This window comes from Diaphorina citri, unplaced genomic scaffold (genome assembly GCF_000475195.1).
Source record: "Diaphorina citri unplaced genomic scaffold, Diaci psyllid genome assembly version 1.1 scaffold1194, whole genome shotgun sequence".
NCBI lineage: Eukaryota > Metazoa > Arthropoda > Insecta > Hemiptera > Psyllidae > Diaphorina > Diaphorina citri.
This window is the reverse complement of record NW_007378623.1, coordinates 21,555-37,700: the sequence shown is the minus strand read 5'-3', so window position 1 is coordinate 37,700 and position 16,146 is coordinate 21,555.

Genomic DNA, 16,146 nt, shown 5'->3' with positions numbered 1-16,146 from the left:
AGAAAGCAATTTCGTTTTTATTTATCTGGGAGACATCGTTTTGCACTTTATTCTTGGAAACGGTTTTTCCCATTTTGTAACGTGAAAATATTAAGAGACAAAAGAGAAAGATGATGTTGAGGAAGTTTTACTTTTTCTCATGTTTTGTTTGTCTTGAGTTTCCAACGAAAATAAACATACCTTGGAGAGTGCTACAGCTAGGACTGGAGGCTGGAGGATAATAATATATGGAGGTGCTTATTTTCCCTATTGTAAAGACGGCTCATGTGGAAAGGAAAGCAATGATTGGATTTTTCCCATGTTTTTCTACTCCAGTTATTATTTCGTCGGTACTTAGATAAGTTCATATCTACAGCACTGTTTTGCCTTACTTAACTGGATCCTCCATTGCAAATTGGTTGGAGAGTGCTACAGCTAGGACTGGAGGCTGGAGGATAATAATATATGGAGGTGCTTATTTTCCCTATTGTAAAGACGGCTCATGTGAAAAGGAAAGCAATGATTGGATTTTTCCCATGCTATTCTACTCCAGTTATTATTTCGTCGGTACTTAGATAAGTTCATATCTACAACACTGGGGACATTGCACTATTAATTCCTTTTGCCTTACCCATGTTTTTCTACTCCAGTTATTATTTCGTCGGTACTTAGATAAGTTCATATCTACAGCACTGTTTTGCCTTACTTGACTGGATCCTCCATTGCAAATTGCAACCTATTTTATCAAGTTTTGCGTTCCTGTCATTTTCATCAATGATAAAAAGATCTCTGTATCTAATCCTTACCAGCTAAAAATGGAATTCAGGAGTGTTAACGTGAGCTCACGTAACGTGAAGGTAGTGTGTTTCTACCTTTAGTTGCTACTGGTATTCTGTTCTTTATCAATGCTACAGCTGTTCTATTCAAGCTCCATAATTCCTACTTCTTCAATGCTAGTTTTCTATTGTATTTTTTCCCCATAATGATAAATGCTCATAAAAATCTACAAGTGGTCTTGAGACATGATAATTACAACTTGGCTGTCGCGGTGTGGTTTAAGATATGTAGCGATAATAGTGGTTCGGATTAATCATAAATTCGTCCAATAGGAGGGAATTACTTTGAAGCTTTCATCTTTTTCTTGTTAACCCACATGCTTGTGAGTTAACCCGTTGAACTTGCATTTTTTCTTGTTAACCCACATGATTCTTGTCGGTTTAACTCGTGTTGACCTTTGGGGTTAAAATGGGAGTGGAGAACTGTGAAAGAACTGAAACTGCCAAAGTCTAAGAACCAAAAGGAGAAGAAAATAAATACCATCAAGGAGAGATTTTTATTATTATTAAATTGAAAATTATTGAAAGAAAATAATGAGAAAAAAGTATGAAAGGAGGAGCGGAAGGGAACAGAGAGGACTTTGCAAAAGATACAATACCAAATTCAGAAGCGGATACCACCCTAGTATATGGGCTGGTAAATTGTGGCAAGAAGGCAACTGTTTGACAATTTGGAGACGGTTCTACAGTTTAGGTTCAGCGATGTGTACGTCTTTGAAGACCTCATAGTCTTTGAATAACTGCTGGGCATACACCATTAAGAACGCCTTATCACGAGTCCTAATTTGAAATTTTTTACCAGAAACATAAAAAAAAGGAAGGAAAAAATGTATATCCGAAACAAAGTACAAAGCATTTGTCTTGCAGTCTTTCTGAATGATGTTCTGCATGAGCCAGAGGAGAGACAAATGGAACAAGATAAAAGAACTGCGGGGAGAGAAAAGGGAAGGAAGAAATAGGAAGAGGAAGGTTGCAGAACAAAGTTTAGACACGGCGTTATCTTTGAATAAAAAAAAAGCCAAATACAGTAAAGTATAAAACCTCTTCAAAACTCGGACTTGGTATCTCTTATCTCACCATTTCTTTTACGTCCACATTCTTGGCACAGTTACAACTGTGTCAGTTGTGACTGTCCAGCACATGTGCTGGAATTCCCCAAACAGCTGCTGACATAGTGTTTATTGCCTGTGTCACAACACGTTGCCATTCTATCTTGTCTCCTGCCTTGATTAGAACATCCAGAAGCGGTCCCACTCTATACAAGTATTTTATTAGGTCTATACTCATCTCAAGAACTCTTCATCCAATGGAAAGTCCGACTACTTTCTGAGCCCAAGAAAACCCATTATCACAGAGAAGGTAGGTAAATAAAATTGTGACCAGCTATGGGATGAGAATGGGTTAAAGTGGGAAGACCGGAAACTAATGGGTAAGATTTAGAACATGAAGCTCACAGAGGAAAAAAAAGGACTATAGAATAGCAGGCCTTTGGGAGTAGGATAGTAAGGTTAGATTAGTTGCAAAGATGAATACCTAGATAGGTGTTTTTTCCCCTCTCAAAATGTCCTATAACCGCCAAATACAGTAAAGTATAAAACCTCTTCAAAACTCGGACTTGGTATCTCTTATCTCACCATTTCTTTTACGTCCACATTCTTGGCACTGTTACAACTGTGTCAGTTGTGACTGTCCAGCACATGTGCTGGAATTCCCCTTTTCTACTTTTTTGTTTACTGTTTTGAATAAAAACACCACCTACCCTCTAATGATTTGGAGGAAGAGTCCCTAGAACCAACTTACGTACAAGCAAGAATTTGCGTACATTTAGAAAGACCTAAAAAAAAACCTTGTTTATGTTTCATTTTACGACCTAAAAGGTCCATTTCTCGTAATCTCTCTTCATTTAAGTCATTTTCAGCCGACAACGTAACTAAAGTTGCTTCTCAGAGTCTTCTGAGAGAGGCATAAAGGACTGAAAGAGGTTCAAAAGGAGCATAATAATAGCCCCGAGCTAAATGATTACTTTAGATTAATGGAGCTGCTGGAGTATCTTCTTTTATTTTTCTCTCCGTTATTCAGGAAGTCTGTTATAGTCCTGTGTAGTTTCCTTTGTCACGCTGGAAGTATAGTTTTTCTCTGTAAGGTTCAGGAAGTTCGCTATAACAATATTAAATTTTCTCTACATAATACAAACACAAGGGATACGATGTTGAAAATATTGTGAAACAGTTCTTGAACTACATACAACCCAGAAAATGTACTGTTATAAAAAGTCGGTCTATTGATAGTACACAACTAGTACGAAATAACAAAATCTGACATAAACACGTAAACTCAATTGTGGACTAGAGATAGAGCGATCAGTGTGTGAACTATGAAATGTGAATGAGTGAATGGATCTCGTTCTTATAATATAAGATTCACAGTGACATCACCTCAAAGGAGATATTCCATCCCCAATTGGTTTAATGAGGTGCTGTATAGGTACCTAGATTGGCCATACTAGAAAAAAATAAAATTATGATAATATTCACAGTGACATCACCTCAAAGGAGATATTCCATCCCCAATTGGTTTAATGAGGTGCTGGAAAAATGTATATCTACTATAACAATATTAAATTTTCTCTACATAATACAAACACAAGGGATACGATGTTGAAAATATTGTGAAACAGTGCTTGAACTACATACATATGAAATGTGATACTTCAGTATAGGTACCTAGATTGGCCATACTAGAAAAAAATAAAATTATGATAAAATTCACAGTGACATCACCTCAAAAGAGATATTCCATCCCCAATTGGTACACCAATTCCCAAATGGTTTAATGAGGTGCTGTTAAAAAGACCTTCCAACATAAAAAGACCTTCTAGGGAGGTTCTTTTTCATAATTTAGCTGCCCGTGGTGTCAAGAATGACACTACGTGATATCAAGATTATCAGGTGACGGATAGTTGGACATCCAGATAATCATTACATCGAATGTTGTGTTCTAATAATGATGGTGATCAATGGCCAGTGACCATCGGACCTAGGGCTTCCCTTGATTCTTCCAGAGGAGTTCGGCTGTTTCCAGGGGACATCATGTCAGATTACTGCTAGTCAACACCTGTTTCTTCCATCTTCTCTCACTTATCATATTGAATTTCTCTGGTCCATTTCTGTAATTCTCGGATTTCTCGGATATGATTTGGTTCACTGAGAATACTGAGAACTATAACAAACTCGGCACTGATATCAGAAATGAAACCTGAGGAATGAAAGAGAGTGGGAAGAGTCGAAGCAAGAGTCGAACCCAAGAGAACGTAGGGCGCGGGGAGAGAAAAGGGAAGGAAGAAATAGGAAGAGGAAGGTTGCAGAACAAAGTTTAGACACGGCGTTATCTTTGAATAAAAAAAAAGCCAAATACAGTAAAGTATAAAACCTCTTCAAAACTCGGACTTGGTATCTCTTATCTCACCATTTCTTTTATGTCCACATTCTTGGCACTGTTACAACTGTGACAGTTGTGACTGTCCAGCACATGTGCTGGAATTCCCTTTTTCTACTTACAAAAACACTTATATCTCTGGTCCTAATTATTTTGGAATAGTGATCTTAGGTTCATTTGAAGCGGAATTTAGTCCTTCCGAAAATTTCCATCAAGTGAAAAAAGGCGAGTGTTCCTATTATTCGCCCACTTCCCAAATACAGTAAAGTATAAAACCTCTTCAAAACTCGGACTTGGTATCTCTTATCTCACCATTTCTTTTACGTCCACATTCTTGGCACGGTTACAACTGTGTCAGTTGTGACTGTCCAGCACATGTGCTGGAATTCCCTTCTTTACTTTTTATGTTTACTATTTTGAATAAAAACACCACCTACCCTCTAATGATTTGGAGGAAGAGTCCCTAGAACCAACTTACGTACAAGCAGGAATTTGCGCACATTGAAAGACCTAAAGAGAACCTTCTTTAAGTTTCATTTTACGACCTAAAAGGTCCATTTCTCGTAATCTCTCTTCATTTAAGTCATTTTCAGCCGACAACTTAACTAAAATTTCTTCTCAGAGTCTTCTGAGAGAGGCATAAAGGACTGAAAGAGGTTCAAAAGGAGCATAATAATAGCCCCGAGCTAAATGATTACTTTAGATTAATGGAGCTGCTGGAGTATCTTCTTTTATTTTTCTCTCCGTTATTCAGGAAGTCTGTTATAGTCCTGTGTAGTTTCCTTTGTCACGCTGGAAGTATAGTTTTTCTCTGTAAGGTTCAGGAAGTTCGCTCTAGTTCTCTGGAGTTTCTGGGTAGTATACTAGAAAACAATTAGGTATATTTTTCTTTGCGCAATTTGAAAAGTATGTTGATATATGTATTCTTATTCTTTGGTTTTTCACCTGAGTGAAAGGAAAATTTAGTTGAGTCTGTGATAGTTCACTGTTGCCAAACTAGAAAACCGTGGATGGTGCAATTGGAGGATTTAGCAATTTCCTGAAGCACGGGAATCGCGGATTACAGTAACGCAGAATCTCATCAATCCACCTGAGTGAAAGGAAAATTTAGTTGAGTCTGTGATAGTTCACTGTTGCCAAACTAGAAAACCGTGGATGGTGCAATTGGAGGATTTCGCAATTTCCTGAAGCACGGGAATCGCGGATTACAGTAACGCAGAATCTCATCAATGATGTTTCAACATTTGGGTACAAGAGCTTTTATAATTGACTTCAACCTTCTCTCAATCCACGGATTTCAGGAAGACGAAAATTTAGTTGAGTCTGTGATAGTTCACTGTTGCCAAACTAGAAAACCGTGGATGGTGCAATTGGAGGATTTAGCAATTTCCTGAAACACGGGAATCGCGGATTACAGTAATGCAGAATCTCCTCAATGATGTTTTAACATTTGGGTACAAGAGCTTTTATAATTAACTTCAACCTTCTCTCAATCCACGGATTTCAGGAAGATCTTATTCTTTGGTTTTTCACCTGAGTGAAAGGAAAATTTAGTTGAGTCTGTGATAGTTCACTGTTGCCAAACTAGAAAACCGTGGATGCTGCAATTGAAGGATTTAGCAATTTCCTGAAGCACGGGAATCGCGGATTACAGTAACGCAGAATCTCATCAATGATGTTTTAACATTTGGGTACAAGAGCTTTTATAATTGACTTCAACCTTCTCTCAATCCACGGATTTCAGGAAGATCTTAGGTATTTGACTACGGGCCTGGCAAAAATATTTTCTAGAAATAATAATCTGATTGTGAAATGAAAATTTCAAGAAATTCTGTTAGGGCATCATTAAATTCTTTCTCTTGATCGGGATTGGGAATAAAAATAATAATACGTTTTATTTTATCTTTGAAATGTTTTTTACTTGTTCTTACATTTTCATTTTCCCGATATTAAAATTTTCCTTTGCCCTCAGTTCTTTGCCAGTTTTGTACTTTTATCTCCGAAATTCCTGTGACTTTTTTCTTCTTTTTGTTATTATTGTCACTTCCTTTGCCCTCAGTTCTTTGCCAGTTTTGTACTTTTATCTCCGAAATTCCTGTGACTTTTTTCTTCTTTTTGTTATTATTGTCACTATGTCAGTTTATTTTTAGAAGTGGTAATTTTCGTGGCCGCCGCGCCGTGGCACTATTTGCCCCTTTGCAGTCCGGATTCAATTTCATTTGGAATAGATGTGAAGTGGTAATTTTCGTGGCCGCCGCGCCGTGGCACTATTTGCCCCTTTGCAGTCCGGATTCAATTTCATTTGGAATAGATGTTTTTTCTCCTCTGTGACTAAAACTGGGTGTGAACTCAGCCTCGTGAGAACAATCAACTCTCTTCAGAAATAGATACCTATTCCACAAAAAATCCTCCTAACAAGCCAGCCTTTCTTTTTGATTTTCCACAAAGGGCATAATTAAGTATACCCAGAAAATGTACTGTTATAAAAAGTCGGTCTATTGATAGTACACAACTAGTACGAAATAACAAAATCTGACATAAACACGTAAACACAATTGTGGAAATTTTAACCAGAACATTGTGAAAAACATATTGGATTCGGTGGAAAACCAGACAAAGAATGCAATAAAAAATGTATATCAAAATAGATACCTATTCCACAAAAAATCCTCCTAACAAGCCAGCCTTTCTTTTTGATTTTCCACAAAGGGCATAATTAAGTATACCCAGTAAATGTACTGTTATAAAAAGTCGGTCTATTGATAGTACACAACTAGTACGAAATAACAAAATCTGACATGAACACGTAAACACAATTGTGGAAATTTTAACCAGAACATTGTGAAAAACATATTGGATTGGGTGGAAAACCAGACAAAGAATGCAATAAAAAATGTATATCTACTATAACAATATTAAATTTTCTCTACATAATACAAACACAAGGGATACGATGTTGAAAATATTGTGAAACAGTTCTTGAACTACATACATATGAAATGTAATACTTCAGTCTAGGTACCTAGATTGGCTATACTAGAAAAAATAAAATTATGATAATATTCACAGCGAGACATCGTTTTGCACTTTATTCTTGGAAACGGTTTTTCCCATTTTGTAACGTGAAAATATTATTTACGAAAAATATAGCATTTAGGATAATACTAGTGAAACATGGAGGGACGCTGGTCGGAGGGAATCATAATATGATTTTGGAGAGTGCTACAGCTAGGACTGGAGGCTGGAGGATAATAATATATGGAGGTGCTTATTTTCCTTATTGTAAAGACGGCTCATGTGGAAAGGAAAGCAATGATTGGATTTTTCCCATGTTTTTCTACTCCAGTTATTATTTCGTCGGTACTTAGATAAGTTCATATCTACAACACTGGGGACATTGCACTATTAATTCCTTTTGCCTTACTTGACTGGATCCTCCATTGCAAATTGCAACCTATTTTATCAAGTTTTGCGTTCCTGTCATTTTCATCAATGATAAAAAGATCTCTGTATCTAATCCTTACCAGCTAAAGATGGAATTCAGGAGTGTTAACGTGAGCTCACGTGACGTGAAGGTAGAGTGTTTCTACCTTTAGTTGCTACTGGTATTCTGTTCTTTATCAATGCTACAGCTGTTCTATTCAACCTCCATAATTCCTACTTCTTCAATACTAGCTTTTCTGTTGTATTTTTTCCCATAATGATAAATGCTTTATTATTTATTAACAAAGCTTATATTATTTCTAATAGACTTTTTTGATGAACATCAGGAGATATGTATCTTTTGGGTGGAAGAGAGATGAGAAATGGAATGCAAATTTAGACAGATTCTTCAACGTGGTAAAATACCTAACCTAGTTAATTTGATTTCATTTATATTATTTTTAATTAGCATTTCAAAATAATTAATTTACTTAATTATATAGGTGCTCTTCTATACCCACACAGGGGGAAATTTTGAAATATGCCTATCTAAATTTTTACAGGATATTTTTTTTTTTACCTTCTGAAGGGAAAGAAGGGCGTAATGAAAAATGAGAACGGTATCATAAGAACCAAAAGGAGAAGAAAATAAATACCATCAAGGAGAGATTTTTATTATTATTAAATTGAAAATTATTGAAAGAAAATAATGAGGAAAAAAGTATGAAAGGAGGAGCGGAAGGGAACAGAGAGGACTTTGCAAAAGATACAATACCAAATCCAGAAGCGGATACCACCCTCGTATAAGGGCTGGTAAATTGTGACAAGAAGACAACTATTTGACAATTTGGAGACAGTTTTGATTCAGCGATGTGAGCGTCTTTAAAGACCTCAGTTGTTTCATCCAGATTTATCCAGAAAATGACGGATAGTTGGACATCCAGATAATCATTACATCGAATGTTGTGTTCTAATAATGATGGTGATCAATGGCTAGTGACCATCGGATCTAGGGCTTCCCTTGATTCTTCCAGAGGGGTTCCGCTGTTTTCAGGAGACACCATGTCACCTTACTGCTAGTTGACACCTGTTTCTTCTCTTATACATAAGTCGTAAATCATATTGAATTTCTCTGGTCCATTTCTGTAATTCTCGGATGCAATTTGACTCACTGAGAATACAAACTCGGCACTGATATTTCGTAAATCATATTGAATTTCTCTGGTCCATTTCTGTAATTCTCGGATGCAATTTGACTCACTGAGAATACAAACTCGGCACTGATATCAGAAAAGAAACCTGAGGAATGAAAGAGAGTGGGTATCTTGAAAAAGTTCGTCCAGTTCAGACTTATGTAGCGTAGACCCACAGGTGGGCCAATAAATGGTACGTTTTTTAGGTGGGCGAATAAATGGTACACTTACCCTAGAAATTGATTTATTATACTTCTTCTTTATGCTCTCCTTTTTTTAATGAAAAATATTTTCAATTATTTGGAATAATTTAAAGTCTTAAGAAGAAGTCATTTTCAATTTTTCTTCTTTCTTCTTCTGCCTCTACTTTTTCTTCGCCCTTTGGTCCCCCTTTCTCCTCTTTCTGTCTGAATTGGCAAAAGGAGTGTTTATTAAGGGAATTCTAATATTTCATTGTCGTTCGACTTTCGATATTTTAACTCCCGATACCTTAACAGCTCCTTGGGCTTAATGGGCTAAATATTTTCAATTATTTGGAATAATTTAAAGTCTTAAGAAGAAGTCATTTTCAATTTTTCTTCTTTCTTCTTCTGCCTCTACTTTTTTCTTCGCCCTTTGGTCCCCCTTTTTCCTCTTTCTGTCTGAATTGGCAAAAGGAGTGTTTATTAAGGGAATTCTAATATTTCATTGTCGTTCGACTTTCGATATTTTAACTCCCGATACCTTAGCAAACAGCTCCTTGGGCTTAATGGGCCCAGTCTTTTATTATCTACCAGTGAAAGCATCTCTTGCTTCAAATGGTCTGATTTAGGCTATGTGAGGTGCAGCCTTGGGGAGCTTCGGTGGCCTAGTTGGTACAAAACGCCGGAGGTAGCTGAAGGAAAACTACTTTTCCGTAGGATTTCATAAAAAAAGTGGAATTAAAAGCACATAGAGCCGTAAAACAAACAATATACTCGTAATATTAGATAGATATAAACTTCATGTTACTGTAGGCTGGATTCATAAACGTATAGGTACCTACATAGTCATCTTTTCCGTTTGATTACTCATTTCTTTCTCCCTTTTTTCAATCGTAAAAAAAAAAACCGAGCCCATTTTATTTTAGAAGGAGATGAAAGGGAGATAGGGATTCATAAACGTATAGGTACCTACATAGTCATCTTTTCCGTTTGATTACTCATTTCTTTCTCCCTTTTTTCAATCGTAAAAAAAAACCGAGCCCATTTTATTTTAGGAGATGAAAGGCAGATAGTGAGAGGGAATGAAAGAGATAGAAAAATAGTTACCCTCAGGTAACTCAATATTAAAATGAATATTGTCTTGACACACAAAACTAACCAACAAGAAGTTCACATGGACTTATAGACACGGTCCTTGAAAATTTAGTGGACATGCCAAAATTAGAGAAATGCTAGACCAGAACGGAGCTACATGTAACCCTGTGAAAGAGATAGAAAAATAGTTACCCTCAGGTAACTCAATATTAAAATGAATATTGTCTTGACACACAAAACTAACCAACAAGAAGTCCACATGGACTTATAGACACGGTCCTTGAAAATTTAGTGGACATGCCAAAATTAGAGGAAATGCTAGACCAGAACGGAGCTACATGTAACCCAAGTTTATTTGAAAAAGTTAGTTGTGAGGAAGTAACTAACTTTGTATTAAATACTATTTTAATCCCTAGCAGAGAAAAAACTGCAGTGGTCGTAAGTTTTTACTTTTTAATAATAATAATAAAAAAAAAATGCAAGTTTAAGTTTACTGTTAAAATAAAATACCATAATACCTATGCATTCGCAGACAGTCGTGGCGTATGTATAATGAGAGGCTGTACAATGTAGGTACATTTCCTTTATAGCCTTATACGGTAGGTACGTACGTTTACTTTATAGCTTTAAAGCTGTGACCACACAGTCTATGCTGTCGATCGGCAAGGTGTAGAGGTGAATCTATGACATCTATGTTGTCGAGGCAGTGTACGGTTTCAGTCGACGGCGTGGCGTTTACTCTGTGTGGACACAGCTTTAGGTCAAAACGTTAGTATCCTCTAATTCTGCTCCCCCACGCCACTGTCAGCATCCCAGGTGTATTCATATCTTCCCCATCTGTAATTAAAGTGAATACCAGTTCTGCTTTTCATAATTATTCTTTGCGCCACTGTTTGATCAAGCTTCCATTTATTTCAACGTTTTGAGTCCAAATGATACTTTGTTGGTGAAGTTAGCTTTCCAATGCAGAAGCAATGCTTACACAGTCGGACAAAGCATGCAAATTTTTCAACAAGCACTTTGGGAAAATGATGATTTTGTACATCATAGGTAGGTTGAGGGGTGTACACTTGTACAGTTTAGTTTATGTACTTATAACTATACTCGTCCTTGTGGAAGCTTATAGCTTTCAAAAATCAAACTAGGTATTCGATGTGTAGGAATCAAATTAATTTGATGAGTCCCCAATCCACATACCTAAGTTATATGTAGGACACTAGGACCATAGTTGTTATCTTTTTTTCTGTCATGGGAGAAATACAGTTGAAATTATAATTAAACAAATTAATAAAAAATATTCAAGTTGAAAGCATTTCAGTCTGTCCTCTAATCCTCTTAGTGAGCAAGTACTGCCACAATGTAGACATGATATTTACTAATGGGAACGAGAATTTCTCAGTCTGCGTTCCCTCCTAGACAACCTTAATGGAACACTATCACATCATTTCTAGTTTATAATAGGTATTTTGTCATGAAAAATTGGGGCAAATAATTTTCAATCTTCGTAATATGTACATACTATTACTGTAATGTCTAAATAATGTCTGGATGGATGACTCGGTAAGAGTGATGAAAGAGGTTTCTTTTTGTCCCACATTTCGGGATTTCGGAGGAGTCTAATAACTCCTTCAAGTAGTAAATCCGTACCTACGTGAAGAGACAAAGTTTATGATCCCTACATTTAGAACCTCATAATTTTTTTCTCTTCTCTCCACCGAAGAGACAAAGTTTATGATCCCTACATTTAGAACCTCATAATTTTTTCCTCCTCTCTCCACCAGCATCCTTATTAATATTTACAAAAGAAAGAATTTAATTAAAAGTGAAGATATAATACCAGGGAGGCCCTCAGGCCCAAAGTTAAGAACGAGGGTAATTTCCCTAAAGGCTTTCCTTAAGTATTATTTTTAACAAAGCTTTTCTTCCTTCTCCTCGTCCTACTTATCTCTATGGCTGAGTTTCCTTTGCATTTTCTCTTTTCTCTTTCTTACGTTCTTGCTTCCCCGAAGTATTATTTTTAACAAAGCTTTTCTTCCTTCTCCTCGTCCTACTTATCTCTATGGCTGAGTTTCCTTTGCATTTTCTCTTTTCTCTCTTCTCTTTCTTACGTTCTTGCTTCCCCAAATTCCGCGTTCACTTGAACAATGGCGGAATGGTGAGCTTCTTTATTATTTATCTCTCCTACCATTGCTTTGTTTCTATTGAAAGGGACTTCTGTCTGAAAACAGAAGATCTCTGTCTGCAGGAATTTGCTTCAAGGCTTTCGTGAATGAAATTCTTGGAATTCAGCAACAATAATTAAGAGAATTCAACAAGCACCATGGCTTATTTAGATTTGTTCAGAGGCCTTTGTTCAGAATACAACATTTTTCTCTCTTGTTTTTTGTTAATTAAATTTTATTATACTGATTGCTTTGTTTCTATTGAAAGGGACTTCTGTCTGAAAACAGAAGATCTCTGTCTGCAGGAATTTGCTTCAAGGCTTTCGTGAATGAACTTCTTGGAATTCAGCAACAATAATTAAGAGAATTCAACAAGCACCATGGCTTATTTAGATTTGTACAGAAGCCTTTGTTCAGAATACAACATTTTTCTCTCTTGTTTTTTGTTAATTAAATTCTACTGATGTACATAGATGTAAACATTTACAATAGGTAATGAGCTTGCCGCACGGGAACTTTTTAACAATCACTTCATTTTTAACTTTCAAAAAAGTTACCTCCATTGTTTTGAAAACTTTTTTTTTTTCGAAAAAATGGAGGGTAAAGAAATCTGTTCCCTGTACAAAGAAGGAAAAAAGATCAAATGTCAAAGGAATAAACATACAAAATCATAATAAAGTTCTAATATATAAAAATGAATGTGTGTGTCTTCGAACTTTATGCCTGGCCAAACCGCTCATCCGATTGCTATGAAACTTTGTCAACTTATGGCTTGCACTCCCGTAAAGGTTATAGGCTATTTTCCGGTTCGTTTTTGTTAAGCTACGCCGAGCAAGACCACTAAATGGATGAGTGACGTGAACGGCCATGCCTTAAGGATTTACTAGCAGAAATCCGGAGCGAAGCGACGTAGCTTATTCCTCAATTACGACCTATAGGTACCAACCCAATAATGCTTTATTGATTTTGAAATGTGTTGAATGTATTGAAGTTCATATACGTATCATGTTGTGGAAATCGGGTGCAAATCAGGTAGGTGCATTTTTAAGCATTTTCATCTTTGCTCGGCTGTCTATAGAATCACGGAAGACAGCCTCATATCTTGTTTTATTCGCCTCCTTTATTTTTCCAGCACCCATGCATTTTTAAGCATTTTCATCTTTGCTCGGCTGTCTATAGAATCACGGAAGACAGCCTCATATCTTGTTTTATTCGCCTCCTTTATTTCTCCACCACCCATTTTCTACTGTTTCTGTGCCTCCCTTACCTTTCAAGTTGAAAGCATTTCAGTCTGTCCTCTAATCCTCTTAGTGAGCAAGTACTGCCACAATGTAGACATGATATTTTTTGGTTTTTCTCAAACTGCTGTTCAGTGTTCAATTTTTTTCGAGAAAGTCATTATTAATGTTATTTGTTGTTATTTGCTGCAAAAAGGACTTTTTTAAAAAAGTTCCTATCAAGAATGTATCAAGAACGAGGTAAGAAAAAACGAAAAGATCAGTGAAAAAATTCAGTGCCATTTTCCCCTCTGAAATCAAGGTGAGAGATCATATTAAATTGAATAAGAACCATGCAATCATGTTTAAAGGAAACAGCAGGATTTGATGTGACGTCATCGCCTACGGCATACGCTCCCGTAACGATTTACCGGTATTTTTTAAATCGATTTATCTCGGGATCTAGAAGTCGTAGAAGAAAAAAAACATTAAATTGTACAAAAACCTCAAAGTAAAGGTATTTTTTATAATGTTCACCCCTAAAGCTTTTAATCGCTTCTTATTGGAATAGAAATCAATGAAGGTCCATACCAAATTTGGTGCTTTCCTGAATAAATGCAGCTTTTGGCCAAAATTGTGACGTTGGGCCACCCACTATTAGGTCAAAACGTTAGTATCCTCTAATTTTCTGCTCCCCCACGCCACTGTCAGCATCCCAGGTGTATTCATATCTTCCCCATCTGTAATTAAAGTGAATGCCAGTCTAGCTTTTCATAAGTATTCTTTGCGCCACTGTTTGATCAAGCTTCCACTTATTTCAACGTTTTGAGTCCAAATGATACTTTGTTGGTGGAGTTAACTTTTCAATGCAGAAGCAATGCTTACACAGTCGGACAAAGCACGCAAATTTTTCAACAAGCACTTTGGGAAAATGATGATTTTGTACATCATATAGGTAGGTTGAGGGGTGTACACTTGTACAGTTTAGTTTATGTACTTATAACTATACTCGTCCTCGTGGAAGCTTATAGCTTTCAAAAATCAAACTAGGTATTCGATGTGTAATAGGAATTACTTTTAAATTAATTTGATGAATCCTCAATCCACATACCTAAGTTATATGTAGGACCATAGTTGTTATCTATTTTTCTGTCATGGGAGAAATACAGTTGAAAATGCTTCCAATGTTCACATCTTGAGCTTTTCTTCAAAGTTCGTCGTGTCTGGGATGAAAGGAAAGTAAGGACATAGGGATAGCAGAGGGAAGCTGTAAGGATAACTATGGGTAGATGGTAAGGAGACTGGTTGAATGGAGCAGTTGCAAATGTGTAAAAATTATTAATAAATGATCGATTCCTATGTAAAAAGTTGTGAAAAATCCAAATCTGAGGTCAAAACTCCGAAAAAAAAAACCGTAAAAGGTTGAAAATTCAATTTTATTTTCCGTTTTCCAGTATTGATAGGCATGTAGAACCTTGTTGTTGTACTATGTACGTATAATGATAAACAGGATAACATATCATGTAGTTACATATATAACTAGATATTTAGAAGGAAGCATTTTGCAAGCACTTTGACCGATGAAGATAGTATACTATGTTTATTTTCACTGATACTTTTACATAGGAAACCATACTGGATGGTTCCGCAGAAAGGTTTCTTGCAAGGAGGGACCTTTTGTTCACATTCAAGGGCCAATTAGTATTTTAATCCTCTAATGCTCCACTGAACACTGAAGCATCAGTTCCAAACATCTGACTGGGCAAAGATTGTTTCAGTCTGACTTAGGAGCGAGAATATTGTTCATAAAATGGGGTGTAACAACTACACTATAAACGGTAGATATTTTGTTCACATTCAAGGGCCAATTAGTATTTTAATCCTCTAATGCTCCACTGAACACTGAAGCATCAGTTCCAAACATCTGACTGGGCGGGCAAAGTTTGTTTCAGTCTGACTTAGGTAGGAGCGAGAATATTGTTCATAAAATGGGGTGTAAGAACTACACTATAAACGGTAGGTGTGTCAAAACTAAAATTGAGAAATCATAGATACTAGATACATATCCATTGATATCAGGTACCATAAGCGATTGCACACTAAATACACTGTCTACGATTTCCCACAATGCAATGGTCCAAAGGCCACATATTATTACTCCAAAGCCCTACTCAAGTGAACTTTTAGAACGGGTACCCTGTATATCTATATTTCGTTACTCATCTTTTTAATCTCCTTCTTTCTTTCCCTTTTTTTCCTTCTTAAATACACTGTCTACGATTTCCCACAATGCAATGGTCCAAAGGCCACATATTATTACTCCAAAGCCCTACTCAAGTGAACTTTTAGAGCGGGTACCCTGTATATCTATATTTCGTTACTCATCTTTTTAATCTCCTTCTTTCTTTCCCTTTTTTTCCTTCGTATTTTTAGTTTGTGTTGTCTGCAGTTTTCTTTTATCTATCTCTCTTGAAATTTCATAATAACTTTGTTGATGCTGTTAAGTTTGTCTGTCTTGTCCCATTATTTTGTACGGGGAGTTTTGTCTCTTTTTTGTCTTTTTCCTATTTTGTCCAAAGTATTAAAGCAGCTGATAATAAGATTAATACAAATTCGTCTTCTTA